Source organism: Hemitrygon akajei, chromosome 8 (assembly GCF_048418815.1).
Source record: "Hemitrygon akajei chromosome 8, sHemAka1.3, whole genome shotgun sequence".
Classification (NCBI taxonomy): Eukaryota; Metazoa; Chordata; class Chondrichthyes; order Myliobatiformes; family Dasyatidae; genus Hemitrygon; species Hemitrygon akajei.
This window is the reverse complement of record NC_133131.1, coordinates 137217567-137231776: the sequence shown is the minus strand read 5'-3', so window position 1 is coordinate 137231776 and position 14210 is coordinate 137217567.

Sequence of the window (14210 nt, the reverse complement as noted above, 5' to 3'; positions counted from 1 at the left end):
TTCGGCGCAGCTGGCGCAGATGTGGACGTCCGGGAGGCTCGGAGACTCCAGGATCTCCCACATCCGACACCGAGAACAACAAGCTGCCCTCATACTCATACTTCAAAGTTTTGTAATAACTTTGCTGATATCACTCTTCCCCTAACTAATCTCCTATGGAAGGGTGAGAAGTTTGTTTGGACCGAGCCTTGTCAGAAAGTATTTGATCGATTAAAAGCTATTCTATGGCATCAACCTGTGCTCACAGCACCTGATTTTACAAAGCCATTTTCTATAGCTGTGGATGCCAGTGATGAAGCTGCCGGGGCAGTGTTATTACAAAAAGATGATGATGATGATGAACATCCTGTAGCTTACTTTTCAAGGAAATTTAATGAACATCAAAGGAATTATTCCACTATTGAGAAAAGTTGTTGTCACTCATTTTGGCCGTGCAACACCTTGATGTCTATGTTGGTCCCACACAGAAACCACTTGTGGTTTACACTGACCATAATCTGTTAGTGTTTCTGAGTAAGGTAAAGGACAAAAACAGAAGGTTGTTAAACTGGAATCTGATTTTGAAGGAATATGACGTGGTAATAAAGCATGTGAAAGATGCAGCCAATATCATTGGAGATTGTCTGTCCAAGATGCTAAGCTAAGTTCAAGAGCGAAAAAAGATTGGTATTTGTATACGCTTCTGCAATGTGTTACATGATAATCTCATATATATTGTTTTACATTCTCTAGTTTGTGGTTAATATTTGCTCTTTGATCAAAATTTTCTTTTTTGGGGAAGTGTGATGAATCCCTAGGTTTATCTTGCTGTGGACTGTCATTTTTAAGAGAGTGTGCCTGAGTGACGTCAGCCACCGGCTTTCTCAGATCCTGTTTGATTCATACTAAGAGAGGGAGAGAGGGGCGGAACTATTTGACTCTGCAGCTTGTTTTGATTTAAGCAAAGACACTCACTCAAACACAGTCAGTCACAGTTGGAGTTGGACAATGGAAGGAAGCCAGTGACTAAGGGGTCACTGGTTGGAACTTTCAAGTGCCCACAAGGGTGGGTTGAGCATTGACCCAACACGTCAATAAGTGGCTATCACATTGTGTGATTGGGGCAACCTTGTGGAATCTACCTATGTGAACCCTTACCTGGGTGGTAGTTCCCTTTGAAGACGGTGCCCCTGTGATAACCTACTATTGGTGATAATTCGTAAATGGATTTGGAACTACGGTGATTGTTATCCTGTTTTACCACGTGGAACCTGTGGAATACGACATAAATACCTTCTCTCGACATTCACCTTAGATTACACATATCTCTCTCACATCATATAATCAGGGATGAACTGAACTTCCATACCTTACCATCTCAAGATTTTAAGCCTGCTCCCCCCCCTCCCCACCGAGCTCAATAGTTTGGAAGTTGTATTTACTCACAACACTGTTAACTTTTGATTATTCTTGTTTAAGTTGCTATATTAAGTAGATACTAATAAAGATAGTGGTTTTAACATCAAAACCAGACTCCAGGCGTGCTCTATTGCTGCTGATTCATTTAAACTGTTATGGGTAGATAACAGCAAGGTGTTCTTTGGTTGAATATAACATGCGTGCTGGTGACTGTTGGGGGCGACATCAGTTCTGTGTGATTCAAGCTGGTTGCTGATTAAGAACAAAGAACCATAAATTGCCAATTATCACTTGTTGGGAAGAGGACAATAAATGGATGCTGGTTTAGAGCAGAGCTGATAAAAAGGTGTTAAAGGTCAGGCACATGGCCTATAGCCAATGACACAGGAATGTAACATTTGAATTGGTAAGGAATAAATGTAAAAGCAGACACTTCAAGTATGCTGGCTAGATAACTCTCTAGAGACTAAATATTGTGGATGTGAGGTGCCTCACGGATGTGGAGATTTGAAACGGGACTGACTATGAGAAACATATGGCTACCAGCAGAAACTCCTTGTAAACTGATATTATCTTCTCTATACTTTGGCTGCTCATCTAAGATCAGGGAAACTTAGTAGATGTGAACACAGGTATTCAGTTGTGAAAGTTCACATGTCTTCCATTGTGACAATAAAGGTACTTGTTGGTAATTACAGATTTTCTCTCTGCTTTCCTGATCATTATTACAAGTGGTAATTTTTGTAACAGGATGGAACCTGGACAACAGACTGGCAGAAGCCCCAGGCCTTCAAAAACATAGAGGCAATCTGTCCCGATCGGAGATGATATCCTGGGAAAAACCATGAATCCTGAAGATGTGCTGTAACTTAAGCTCGGCATTCTCTGAAGCCAATGGTAATTTGGGAAGTACAAATCAGCAGACCTTGGAGAATTGGGCTATGACAATTATGCATATGACAACTGTACGACCTCGCAATGCTGGAAGATCAGTGACCGTAAGGGTGCTGAGTGGCGAGATGCTCCACTATCTTTGGAGGAGCTGAGCAGTGTCCTCAACCAGCTGCAGAGAAGCTGGTCCCTGGGACCAGATGGGCTGACAGTAGAATTCCTCCAGTCCTTCTGACACATCCTGAGGTTTGATTATACCAAGGTATTGGGGGAAAGCCTGTCAACAGGTGAGATGTCCCCCTCTTGGCACAGAACAGTTGTAGCCCTGCTGCCAAAGAAGGCAGATCTCCATTGCCGAATGAAATGGCACCCAGTACCTGTCCTCAGTGCAGAGATTAAGATCCTTGCCCAGGCAATGGCCAATCATCTGGGTTTCGTGATGGCTCAAGTGGTCCACCCTGATCAGTCCTACACGGTTCCTGGAAGGTCCATCCAGGATAAAATTCCACCTCATCTGGTATCTGATTCAGCTAAACTGAAAGAGTGGTCCTCCAGTCGCTGCTGTCCCCCATGACCAGGAGAAGGTGTTTGGGCCATGAGTATCCTTTTGGAACTCTGCGCACATTTGCGCTCGGGCCACATTGTGTGCACCTTGTCTGACTGTTGTACACTGGCTCCTTGAAAGCTCCCTTGTGATTTTGGAGACAGTGCGTCTGGGGTGCCCCATGTCAGGGCAGTTGTACTCTTTGCGTGGAGCCATTCCTAGGCCTTCTCCATAGGAGGTTGAAAGTTTGTTGTTATGCGAATCAGACATGGAGTTCGTCCTTTCGGCTTAGGCCAGTGATGTCCTCCTCATGGTGACTTGCAGAGGATGTGAGACTGCTAGAAGATCTTTTCGGCTGCGTCCTCTTCGAGGTTCAACAGGGAAACGTGTGTTAGTCTCTTGGTGGTCAGTGGCAGGTGGACTCCCTCCCAGAGAGGTTGAGACCCTACGTGTGGAGCACCATGCACCTTCTCTACTTGTGTTCCACTGAGGAAGCCTGGCCCCCAAACTGGTGGGACTAGGAAAGAAAATCTCTGCTGGCCTGGGAAGCTGGTCAGGTCTGATTAGTGAATCTCATACCATGGAAGTGAGCTAGTGATGTCAGCTGGTTGCCTCTATGATATGGTAGCGGCTGGTCACTTTGATCCCGCCTGCTGCTTTTGTCTCCAGGACCCAGAAGATTTCTTCTGTGCAATAGGAGGCATTGGGTCTCCGTTGCTGCCCTGAGTCTTCTGCATGCGTGGGGCAGTCAGTCATCAGTGTGCGTGCATACCCCAGCTGATGACTCTCTGCCTCAAAACATGTATACTGTATACTGACCACCCTCCGGGATGGCAGGCACGGACAATGCACCTTCTCCGCAAAAGGATACACATCGCCCAGTGGTAATCATCAGCTGCATTGCTTTGCGGGAGCTGCCCGGTTTTATCAGGGACTGCTGTGGGAATGGGGTTTAGTCTCACCCAGACAGGGTGCTCCTGAGCCAGTGGGGAATGGTGCCCATCCCATCATGGTGGATGTCGAGGAGGCTCAGGGTGGTGGAGTGGTCCCGGCTGCGCTAACACCTGGTCAGTCGTATTTGTTCATGGGACCCAGGCCTCGAGATACCTCACGGAAGAGCATCCCACATGGAACGTAGAACAAGGAGACCGCCCCTGTCTATCAATGGAGTAGCTCTAATTCTGTGCTGCTCTTAGTTTTCTCTCTCTCTCCCCCCAGCTTAAATTTTGAATTTAAAATTTTTAATTGCTGATTCTTGAAGGGGAGTAATATGTCTATGTCTACGAGAATTGGGAAGAATCCGCATGAACCTACTGACAAAGGTAATGGAAAAGGAAAGATGCTGAAGGAAAGATCTGATGAAATGCCAGCATGGGCTGAAGATATCGTTCGTACACTGAAATCAATTCAAGATCAGAATAAGGTAATTAAAGATCAACTGGAAAAGAATAATAATGAAATGAAGTTATTTCTGGGAAAACTTAAAGATGTGGAAACTCAAGTTACTAAACATGAAGAGGTTTTTAATTCAACTAAGCAAAAACTATCTGAAACTATAACTCGTTTGAAAAAATATCATAATAAGATTATTGATCTGGAAACTAGGTCTCGCCGAAACAACATACAAGAAGATATGTTGGATTACAAGAAGCAGCTGAAAATGGAGACTTAACGGTTTACTTTGGTAAGCTCTTTCATGATCTATTTCCGACTATTTTATCACAGCTGCCTGCTGTTGAAAGAGCGCACAGGCTGTCCACTTCGAAATTTAAAGACTCAACCAGACCAAGATTTATTTTGGTTTGTTTTCATCACTTTAAAATTAAAGATCAAATAATGCAACAGGCAAGAAAACAGAATTTTCAGATTCAATGAGTCTGAGCTCCGTTTTTATGAAGATTGTCCAAAAGAAGTAATGGAACAAACAGCAACATTTGCTTTGGTAATGAAACAAGCATATGATAAGAAATTATTTCCCTCTTTGAGTTACCCGACAAGAATGCAAGTTTTTCCTCCTAATTCTTCCCCACGTAATTTCTTTGACCCAAAAGTCACGCTGGATTTTGTCTAGGCTATACCTGTCACTGCCACTGATGTTACTACCAAATGAACTATCTGAAAAACTGTTTGATTATCTGTATATTACTTACATTTCGAAAAGAAGATATATGAAGGCTATTTAGATATTTCATTGACAGATTAATAAAAGAAGATAAGAAAGCCTGCTCATCATTACATCCTATTGGATTTTATTTTGGAAAGAAGATTTACGGTTCAAGTTTGGCTGTTTAAATGGTTAAGTGCATATTTGACTGAGAAAAGAGGATAAAAGGATTTGTTCCTTTTATCTACTATTTGGTTTGATGTTTTTTTTTGTTGTTTCTTAACTTATTAACTGGTAGTTTTTTTTCCTACCAATAGGGTTTCTTTTTATATATATATATATATATATCTGGGAGGGTTTAGTTACTACGATATTACTAATTAATATTGTCATAAATTTAGTTCAGTTAAATATACTATTAACCTTTTTTTATGTTTTATTATAGCGCCCTATAACCGAATTTAAAGTTTTCTTAGGGACGTAAAGCTAAACTTAAGATGGCGCCAGTTTTTCTCTCTAAGAGATTATATTATTTTGGTTCTTTTTCTATTTAATACATGATGGAATGTAAATACTCTCCTTTGTCGAGATGTTATTGCCTTTCGTGCAAGGTCATTTTATTTTTTTTGTGTACTGGCTTGAGGGAAGGAAGAGACAAGACCGACAGAGCGGCCCATGGCTTCGCATCTATCTTAGTTCACTTGCCTTTTTTTCAGGCTTTTGGGAAGGAGGGTGGGTTTAGAGTTAGGGGTTTTTTCCCATTGGCTGGTTCCAGAGCATGCGTGTTTTCTATATGGCTGTATTCTTCATCGCCGCCATCTTTGATAATCCCGTATTGGTATGTGTTCTGTGCATGTATAAAGTAAATTGGAATAACATTATAGTATGGCAGTTAAACGAATTAATGTAATAAGTTGGAATGTACGTGGTTGGAATCATCCTATTAAACGAAAAAAGACTTTTAAAATTATTAATTAATTCCAACCTGATATATTTTTTGCTCAGGAGACGCAGGGCAGGAGATCAAAATAGACTTTTTTCGCTGGTGGAATGGAATATAGCTCCATGCTACTTCTCAGAGCAAAACTAAGGGTGTGTCTATCTTTATTAAATCTAATATATTTACTCAATAGGATATTGAATCAGATTCCAATGGTAGATTTTTAATTGTTAAAGGAGTGATTTGTAATAGAAAGGTTGTTTTGGTTAATTTGTATGGTCCTAATTTAGATGATCCTTTTTAAAAAAGAAATATTTGCTTTACTGCCAGATTTAAATAAGTATATGTTGATAATGGGTGGGGATTTTAACTGTTGTTTAAATCCTATGATTGACAAGAGCTCCAACTAATCAGCGACTTCCAAATTGTTCTGCGTCAGTTATTAACTCCTTTTTGACCGATTTTGGGTTGTTCGAATTATGGAGGCATTTACACCCTGATAACAGAGAATATTCCTTTTTTTCACATTTATAAAAAATATTCGAGGATTGATTATATTATAGTTGATCCCCGTCTTTTGCCTAATGTTAAAAACTGTGAATATGACGCTATTGCTATATCTGATCATGCATCTTTGAGTTTGTTCTTTGAATTTTTGGCCGTCCACCATGGCCAAGTGTCTCAGACTTTATTGCAAAACTCTGACTTTATCAGTTTTATCAAAAGCCAGATAAAAGAATTTTTTCTTTTTAATGATATAGGAGGTAAGTCTACATTAATTATATGGGATACATACAAAGCATTTTTATGTGGTCAGATTATTTCTCATTCAGCTAAATTTAAAAAACAGACTAAAGCAGAATTAAATAAAGTTTCAAAACAAATTAAAGATTTAGTTAATATCTATGCGATTTCCCCTAATATTGACTTATTTGAAAAAAGGGTAAAACTTCAATCACAATATAACCTATTATTAACTCATCCAATTAAAAGTTATCTACTTAAGTTAAAGAGCCAATTATATATGTTTGGAGATAAAAATAATAAACTACTTGCATCTCAGTTAAAATTGGCTGGAGCCAAGAGGCAAATTTTGAAAATTCATAGAGAAGATGGTACCCTGGCTTGGGATTAATAAGATTAATAAGAAATTAATAAGATTTTTCAAGATTTTTATACTGAACTTTATAAATCTCAATGTCCAGCAGACTCTTCTGAAATAAATGCTTCTTTACGAAAGATTGCTTTTCCTAAAATTTCTGCTGAGGATCAAACAACTCTTGATGCCCAAATTACTGAATCCGAAATTCAGAAAGATATTTTTTCAATGCTATCTGGTAAGGGCCCGGGACTTGATGGTTATCCTGTAGAATTTTATAAAAAATTTGGAAAATTGCTTTCTCCATATATGTTGGAGATGTTTAAAGATTCTTTTGTGAAAAGTGATTTACCCTCTACTTTTTATGAAGCTTCTATTTCTTTAATTCTCAAAATGGATAAAGATCCTACTGATTGTGCCTCATACAGACCTATTTCATTATTGAATGTTGATGCTAAGATTCTCTCAAAGATAATGGCTAATTGGTTGGAGAGTATTTTGGGTAAAATCATTTTTAAAGATCAAGCAGGCTTTATAAAGGGTCTTTCTCAAACGTTCGGAGATTATTTAACATTATATATTCGCCTTCTTCTAACACTCCACAATGCAGAATATCTTTGGATGCTGAAAAAGCATTTGATTGAGTCAAATGGAAATATTTATTTAATGTCTTAGAAAAATTTGGTTTTGGTGTTAATTTTAATAATTGGATTAAAATGATACATAAAACTCCTATTGCTACTGTTGTCACTAATAACTGTAGGTCTCCTTTTTTTTCAGCTATCACGGGGGACAAGACATGGTTGTCCATTAAATCCTTTGTTATTTAACTTAATATATGAACCCCTTGCTATTGCTCTTCATGAAGCCAAAAATATTTATGGGATTTTTGTGAATGAAACCATGCCCAAGATCTCTGTTTATGCTGATGATTTATTGGTATATATATCTAAGCCTGAAGAATCTATTCCTGCTTTGCTAAAGTTATTTGACAAAGTTGGAGACTTTTCAGGATATAAGATAAATTATAGTAAAAGTGAATTACTTCCTTTAAATGAATCTGTCTCTATATATGATAATATTCCTTTTAAAGTTACAGATTCTTTTAGATATTTAGGTGTTATAATTACTAAAAAATATAAGAATCTTTATAAAGCCAATTTTCCTCCTTTAGAGGACTCCATGAAGTATTCCTTTAGTAGATGGAATCCACTTACATTTTCACTTGTTGGTCATATTCATGTAGTTAAAATGATGATTTTACCAAAATTTTTATATTTATTTCAGAATATTCCTGTCTTTTTGACTAAGAAGTTTTTTGATTAGATTGATTCTATTATTCTAACTTTTATTTGGGATAATAAAAGACCAAGAATTTGTAAATGTCATTTTCAAAAGTTGAAAAAGGACAGAGGTCTCGTTTTGCCTAATCTAAGAATGTATTATTGGGCTGTTAATTTGCAGTATATGTCCTTTTGGTTATATTGGGGTGATAGGAATGATCAGCCAATTTGGGTAGACCTGGAACTGAGAGCTGTGAAACTGCTTTATTTAACTTTATTATTAGGAGTTGCTCTACCTATACAATTAGCTAAAGTTGCTAATTTAAACCTATATCCTGTGGTTAAACACTCTTTACAAATTTGGCTCCAGTTCCGCAATTTTTTTAATCTTAAAAAATTTAAACTTTGTAGTATAATTTATCGTAATTACTTTTTTAAACCTTCTTGGAGTGATCCAATTTTTTTACTTTAAAAAAATAAAGGTATTAATTCTTTTTAGGATTTATTTAAAGAAGGCAGATTAATGTCTTTTGAACAATTAGGCAATAAGTATTCTCTCTCATATTCACACTTTTTACAATATCTTCAAGTTAGACATTTTTTACAAAAATATTTAAGTAATTTTCCTTATATATTGGAGGCTGACTTGTTAGATACTATTATGAATATGAACCCCTCAATGAAAGGTTCTATTGGAAGAATGTATAATTTATTATTACAATGGAATAAGGATCCTTTACTTAAGATTAAACAGGATTGGGAGAAAGAACTCAATTTGACTTTTATATGGGAGGATTGGACATGGATTCTGAAGCTGGTTAACTCTTCTTCGATCTGTGCTAGTCATTCACTGATTCAATTTAAAATTGTACATCATTATCATTTGATGAAGGAGAGACTTTCTAAAATATTTCCCAATGTTGACAAGTATTGTGATAAATGTAAAACTGAGATAGCTACACTACACATGTGTTCTGGTCATGTTCTATATTACAACAGTTTTGAAAGTCAGTCTTTTCGACAATTTCTAAAGCACTCAGAATCAATTTATAACCTAATAAATTGACTGTGCTTTTTGGAATAATTCCTCAAAATATCCATGGTAATTCTGTGTCTGACCAACATGTTATTGCGTTTGTTACATTGATAGCTAGGAGGGCCATCTTGTTGAAATGGAAGGATATATCAGCTCCTACTTTGTCACAATGGTTCTCTCAAGTGATGCTGTGTCTTAGCTTGGAGAAAATTAGAAGTCGAACCTTTTAACCTTTATTTGATTTTGAGAAGAGATGGGGCTCATTTGCTCATTATTATCATTTCAGTCAACTGATAGATTTCCTCCACGATCCAAACGTAAATTTTTTTAATATATCTTTTTATCTTGTTGGCGGTTTGATGATTATTTTTAGAAGCTTTTTGTATGACGCATGGCTTCGGGGTTGTACCTCCAATGGGTTTCTTTTTTTTCCTCACTTGTCTTGCTTAGTAGAGTTTTTTTTATTCACAAAAATTTTCAATCCTTAAGATAATTTCTTCTTTTTTGAGGCATTGTAAGTGTTGTTACTTCAATGTACTTGTGCTATTTTTGAATAATAATAATAATAATAAAGATTTGAAAAGAACATAGAACAATACAGCAAAGTACAGGCCCTTTGGCCCAGAATGCTGTGCCAACCCTTAACCCTGCCTCCCATATAACCCCCCACCTTAAATTCCTCCATGTACCTGTCCAGTAGACTCTTAAATTTCACTAGGGTATCTGCCTCCACCACTGACTCAGGCAGTACGTTCCACGCACCAGCCACTCTCTGAGTTAAAAAACCTTCCTCTAATATCCCCCTTGAACTTTCCACCCCTTACCATAAAGTAATGTCCTCCTGAATTGAGCAGTGGTGCCCTGGGGAAGAGGCGCTGGCTGTCTACTCTATCTGTTCCTCTTAATATCCTGTATACCTCTATTATGTCTCCTCTCATCCTCCTTCTCTCCAGAGAGTAAAGCTCTAGCTCCCTTAATCTCTGATCATAATGAATACTCTCAAAACCAGGCAGCATCCTGGTAAATCTCCTCTGTACCCTTTCCAATGCTTCCACATCCACATTCCACATAATGTGAGCCATTTTGTGGGGATGCCCACTGTGCCCTTCCGTGATGTGCCAAGGTCGTTTCTTATGCGGGCTGCTTCTGCACACCTTTCATGTCCTTGCCTTCGCCTTCCGACCAGACTCACCGTGATATTACCATTCGGTGGTGGAGGAGGTCAGGAGCAAAAATCTCTTTATGCAGGTGTCCTTCCCCTATACAATGGAGATCTGGAGCGGACAGTGTTGCATAGGACTGTACTGTGCAACAAGCTCTTAAGCAGAATCACTGACACCCCGTCCACTTGTCCATTCTGTGACTGGGGGAGTCTGTGTACCATGTATTTATGGAACGTGAGAGGTTGCAGCCCCTGTTTGAACACCTGAATGGGTTGCTCCGCAGGTTTTGGTTACACTTCAGCCCTGTGCTCCTGATATACGGGCACCCAGTACGGGAGGGGTGGGTTGCTCAGAAGATCTGCTGGTTGTAGTGGAAATGTTTAAAAGTAGTGCATGTTGGGATACTTGACCACCCTGGAGCAGCTGAACTCAAGACTGCTGATGCAATTTGAGAATAACTTTGAAACCTTGAATGTAGTACTAGGAACTCCAATAAACAAGATACTAGGCCCCTGGCACCGGGAGGGAGGATGCGTCTGGGGGTAAAATTATGAGTCCTGATAACAGGAAACAAAGAGGACTATTAAGACTTCTGCTGAGAGATAATTGACGTCTTTTAAACGATTGATCACATACTGACTATGGGATGCAAAACAAAGTTATGTGAAGTTGTTTGCCCTGCTGTATAAATATGAGCTCCATATAACCTAAAAATCAGAGTTCTGGTGGTGGTGGAGACTGCTGCGGACTCTCCATGATATCATGTTAATAAACTCTTAAAATAAAACTCAAAGTCGCGCTGGTGTTCTGAGTTAGTATTTCCATGACGCTGGTGGACTTGCTCCTGGGTTTGGTCAAGATGGCCATTCATGGGTCCAGGCGGTGGACAGTCAAGGGCTCTGCCAGGGCTGACTGCCTGCCCCTGTTCCGGGAATGCATTCGTGCCCGGGTGTCTGTGCAGAGGAAGCATGTGGTTAGAATGGGTACAGTAGGGGATTGCCGAGAATGATGCCCCCCAGAGAACTGACTGTTTTATTGAAATTAATAATCACATTTTAATTTGAATTAGTTCACTGTCTTGTAAGAACCTGATATTTGTATTTTGTGCTTTTTTTGTACATAAATTTTTGTAGATTTGTAAAACAAAAAAGACCACCTGACAAAGTCCGAAGAAATGTGGGACCATGAACAAGTAGGAATGTAGGGAGGCTGAAGCAGACCTTGAGGCTGTGCTCGGGGTTCTTTCATCATGCCTGTCCTCCAGTAACATTTCTTGATGAACTCTAAGCTGTGTGCCATCCCTGAATGCCCAGCCAGGTTCTAAATGTGTCCCCAGTGGAGCACCTCTGAATGAGCAGGTTCGGGAACAAAGATGCATTGGAGGACCATTACCCTGCTCTGCCCCATGTTGCTTTTGGGCTTGGCGCACTGTCAAGTCTATGTTCCACTGGATGGGCACCACCAGTCTAGAGCTAGAAATTATAGTTAAGTGCTTTGAACTCTCTTGAGAGAGAGCATCTGGTTTTTGATTCTTTGATCCTGGGAAGTAAGTAGCAAGGAAGTTGAACCTATTAAAGAACAGAGAGAAAAATGCCTGCCTGGAAGTCAGCCTCCTGGATATAGCCTAACTTTTCGAGGCCAGTCCATACCACAAAAGGATAGTTGACCTCCTCCAACCAGTGCCTCCACTCCTCCAGTGCCAGTTTAACAGCCAATTCCCAATATCATAGTTTCCATCCATGGCAGAATGATGTTCCAAGGAGATGGTTCTGAGAATGAAGGGATTAACATATGAGGAGTGTTTGGCAGCTTTGGGCCTGTACTCACTGGAATTTAGAAGAATGTGAGAGGATCTCAATGAAACTTACCAGAAGTTGAAAGGACTAGATAGGGTGGAAGTGGAGAGGATGTTTCCTATGGTGGGGGTTATCCACAAATAGAGGGCACAGCCTCAAAATTGAGGGGTGATCCTTTAGAACAGGGGTGGAAAGATATTTTTTAGCCAGACAGTAGTGAATCTGTGGAATGCTCTGTCACAGACCGCAGTGGAGGCCAAGTTCATGCATATATTTAAGGCGGAAGTTAAGTGATTCTTATCAGTCAGGGCATCAAAGGATATGATGAGAAGGCAGGTGTATGGGGTTGAGTGGGATCCGGGATCAGCCATGATGTAAGAGTGGAACAGACTCGATGGGTGAATGGCCTAGTCCTGCTCCTATGTTTGTGGTCTTATACCTGGAGTAGAAGGTACAAGGATGCAGCTTGTGGTTTGAGGCAGGTCGTTGGGACAAGATGAATCCTACTCCAGGTCTCATGTGTCAACCTCCACTACAAACGGCAAGCTCAGGTCTGGGATACGTCCAGACATGGACCTTTGTTTTAACTGCACAAGATCTGCCTGGGCCGCCATGTTCCGGTAGAAGGGCACAGTAGATTTCTTGCTGAGGTTGGTGAGCAGTGCCACCACTGAACTGAAATTACGAATGAACCACCTGTAAAAATTGGAAAAATCTAGAAATCGCTGGAGTTACATCATGGAGGAGATTTCAGTCCAAATCCATTGGGGTCTTATTGGGGTTTATTTGTAGGTTGCGATTAGATATAATAAACCCAAGGATGGAGACTGTGGACACATGGAATTTGATCTTCTCAAGCTTGATAAATAGTTGATTCTTCAGAATCCTTTGTAGAACCTGCCAGACATGCTGGACGTGTTCTTGAGTGGACCGGAAGAAAATGAGTATATCATTGAAGTAGACAAAGACGTACTGGTGCAGCATCTGCCAGAGCATGTAATTGATAAGGCTTGAAATTCCACTGGATCATTTGCCTACCCAAAAGGAATGACCCGGTATTTGTAGTGGCCCGTAGGTGTGTTGAATGCCATCTTCCATTTGTTTCCTTCATGAATGCAAATTAGGTAATTGGCACTATGGAGGTCTAACTTGGTAAATAGTGTAGCTCCCTGAAGAATATCAAAAGCCGTATCATGAAAGGGAGAGGGTAGCATTTTTAACAGTGATCCTAATTAGCCCCCTGTAGTTTACGTAGGGCCTTAGTCCACCATCCTTCTTGGTGACGCAGAAAAATCCGGCCCCAGTGGGAGATATGGAAAGTAGAATAAGCCCCAAACTTCAGAGATTCCTGAATGTAGTCCTCCATGAATTTTCTCTCTTTTCTTTTTGAATCTTATTATTAATCTTAAACAAACATAAATGAAACATGAATACAGAGAGTTTGAAAGTACATAATTAATAGGTTAAGTATACATTCAAATAGATGATAATCCATATATAATAACCTCCCAAACTCATAGTAATTACAAAAAAAGAAGTAAATAAAAAAAATCCCCAAAAAAAGAAAAGAAAAAAAAACCTAACCACCATGGGCCATTGCTTTATGTCAATTATACACAGTAGCGTCAATAACTCTGTACCTCCATCCAAATAATTAAGGATAATAAAAATAAGGTTTAGGAAAAGTCAGTTTAGCTCATATGAAAATGTTGAATAAATAGTCTCCAAGTTTCTTCAAATTTAACTGAAGGATCAAAGACAACACTTCTAATTTTTTCTAAGCTCAAATGAGATAGCTTGAGAAAACCACTGAAATATAGTTGGAGGATTAATTTATTTCCAGTTCAATAGGATAGATCTTCTAGCCATTAATGTAACAAATGCAATCATCCGTCGCGCTGAGGGGGATAAACAAATATTATCCACCATTGGTAAACCGAAAATTGCAGTAATAGG